This window comes from Myotis davidii, unplaced genomic scaffold (assembly GCF_000327345.1).
Source record: "Myotis davidii unplaced genomic scaffold, ASM32734v1 scaffold280, whole genome shotgun sequence".
NCBI classification, from domain to species: domain Eukaryota; kingdom Metazoa; phylum Chordata; class Mammalia; order Chiroptera; family Vespertilionidae; genus Myotis; species Myotis davidii.
In genome coordinates this window covers 319994-323321 of record NW_006292026.1, presented here as the reverse complement: position 1 = coordinate 323321, position 3328 = coordinate 319994, and positions in this window count along the sequence as shown.

Sequence of the window (3328 nt, the reverse complement as noted above, 5' to 3'; positions counted from 1 at the left end):
AGATATAGATACAGATAATAGATATAGATATAGATATAGATATAGATATAGATATAGATAAAGATATAGATATAGAAAAGGGATATGGATATCTCTATAGATTCAGATAGGTAGATACCATCTGTCTGTCTGTCTGCCTATCTGTCTGTCTAGAGAGATTTTAAAGAATTGGCTCAAGCAATTCTGAAGGCTGGCAAGTGCAAAATATGCAAGTTGGGCTGGCAAGTTAGAGACCCCAGGAGTTTCTAATGCAGTTAAAGTCTGAAGTCACCTATTGGGCAGAATTCCCTCTTCTTAGGGGGAGGACAGTCTTTTTCTATTAAGCCCTTCAACTAAGCGGATGAGGCCCACCCACATTATGGAGAGTATTCTGCTTTAGTCAAAGTCCTCTGGTTTCGGTGTTACTTTCATATAAAAAAATACTCTCATAGAAACATTTATTATAATGTTTGATCAAATATCTAGGTAACGTGGCATAGTCAAGTTGATACAAAATTTACCATCACACCCACCCAAGATTAATAAAGGCCATGTGAAATATTCCAGTCTGTATGTGTGAAAGTGCTATGAGACAATTCTTATTTTTACTAATATCTTGGGTGAGAAGGTAGTGAGTGGGAAGGTAATACTGTACTTGATGCTTGAGGTATAGATAAGAACTTGGTAGAAATCAGGAAGTTGAGAGGTTGTAATTGATGAGGGAATTACAGAATTATAGGGGTCAAAATAAGAAAAAATATACTAGGTATGAAAGTATCTATTTATATAAAAACCCTGGGTGTAACACCCATCAGGACCAAGACTCGATCAACCAGAAGGAAGTCAGTCCTGCAGGGGTCATCTTGGCAAAGGCTGTGCCCTCCCCGAGCTGTTTCCCAAGAGGGCGAAGTTTGAGGCAGGAACCCGCCTTTGGAGTATGGAGGCACTGAGTCCTGAGTCCTCTTGGCAATGGCTTCACCCTCCTGAGATGTAAAAGCAAGGGTCAGTTAATGGTTTTGCAGTCCATAGCATATTGTAAAATGGATTTTCCCACAAAAGACAATAAGGCATGGAAGTATTTGAAGTTCTCTTTTATTTATACTAATATTGTATGAGGAATCAGATATATAGTAAATACATCTGAGGATTACTTTAAGAAAAGATTTTCTTTCCCAAGGGAGAGTCAGTAAAGATCCACTAATTCTTATAATATGTAACATGATAATTACTTTGACCAAATATTTTTTATTTCTTTCAAAAGTTATCCCTCAGAAATGGCCAGAGTTTAGGATTTAATCTTGCACTCAAAAAGTCAATAGAGTATAAAAGTGGGAATTTTTAAGTTTTACTATTTTAAAACTAGACAGAGTTTGGAGATTTGGGAGCATGAGTGTGCCTCTTAATCTAAGGATCCATATATTCCTGCAAAAAAATATGCCCTCAGATAATTTGAGGTCATAGTCAGAGAGTTTCAAGAATTTGAGGCTCACACCCGGCCAGCATGGTTCAGTGGTTGAGCATCGACCTATGAATCAGGAGATCACTGTTCAATTCCCAGTCAGGGCACATGCCTAGGTTGCGGGCTTGATCTCCAGTGTGGAGCGTGCAGGAGGCAGCCAATCAATGATATGCTCTCATCATTGATGTCTCTCTCTCTCCCTCTCCCTTCCTCTCTGAAATCAACAAAAATAAATTAAAAAAAAGAATTTGAGGCTCACAATGAGGTAGAAGGTACATCAAGATTAGTATATTGACAGGATCTAAATCATCCAGGGATCAGAGTCCACTACCTGATGGACTATCCAGGATGTGCAGGTCTGGCTAAGAAATGACCAATGAAGCTGGATGTTAGATTTGATGAGGATGAGAGCCGGGGGCGAATTATGTTAACCAAATATCATCAGACCCTGCCTTTCTCATGTTGCTCAGAGAAGCCAAACCAAATTCTAGAATATAACAGGGTTTCAAACCATATCTATAGCTTAGTAATCACTCAAAGCCAGATTTTTAATAAAGTGAATATAGGAAATTTCATTGCCAATATTATATCCATGTCTTCTAAAATGCTGATACATATCCAGTGCTTCAGAAATAAACAAATTGGCTCCTGGCATTCAATAAGTTCATGTATAATTTAATAGGGATTAAAGCATGCTAAATTGGTTTCATAAAAACAATGGATTGGGATATATATTTTATGACATATTTGAGAATTGCAAAGATAATATCCCTTTACCTCCAATTATTTCCTTAAAACAAAAAAATCATATTATATCACCACAGTATAATTATTTAAATCAAGAAATTGTGATATAATACTATCGGCTAATCCACAGATCTGATTCAAATTTTGCCAATTGTTCCAATAATGTCTTTTTTAGAAAGAAAAAAAAAATTCTTCCGGGTCCATTATCCAATCCAGAAGCCACATTGCATTAAATTGTTATATTTCTTCTTTTTTTAAAAAAATATATTCCATTGATTTTTTACAGAGAGGAAGGGAGAGGGATAGAGAGTCAGAAACATCGATGAGAGAGAAACATTGATCAGCTGCCTCCTGCACACCCCCCACTGGGGATGTGCCCGCAACCAAGGTACATGCCCTTGACCGGAATTAAACCTGGGACCCTTGAGTCCGCAGGCTGATGCTCTATCCACTGGGCCAAACCGGTTAGGGCATAAATTGTTATATTTCTTTAGTCTTCCTTAATCTAAAACATTTCCTCAGATTTCTTTGCCTTTCATGATTGACATTTTGGGAGAGTACTGGGCTGTTATTTTGTAGACTGTTCCTCAATTTAAGTTACCTTATGATTAGTTTTAGCTTATACAGTTTTGACTGGAACACCACAGAAGTGATTTGTATGATATACACTTTATAAGAAGCAATTACTAGTAGACTATTGTTTGGGGTTTTCAGGAAATGTTGCCAAATGATGCCCCTCCTTGTTTTTGAAAATGTAAAATAAAGATAAATAATATTGTGGAAATGTATTTCTACAATTTAGTTGCCTGGTAGTTCTCGAAGTAGTTGGGGTTTTTTTCCCTTTAAATATGAGAGGCTTTTACTGTGCAGCTATATTTAACAGCAAGGAGTTTTCTATCGAAAGAGGTATTGTGTTAGTCACACATTGAGAAAATTTAGGTCTACATAACACAATATGATACTCAAGTGAGTGCATGTTGTTAAAATTCTTAATGTGTTTCACATTCTTAAGAGAGTTACTCAATACCAATGAAAAACATAATAAAGATTAAAGAATTGAAAGGATTTATGTTCCTGTGTTAAGATGAAGGATAAAATGATCATAGTATTTCTATGCAAAAGGCATTTTAAGCACCTCTTTTA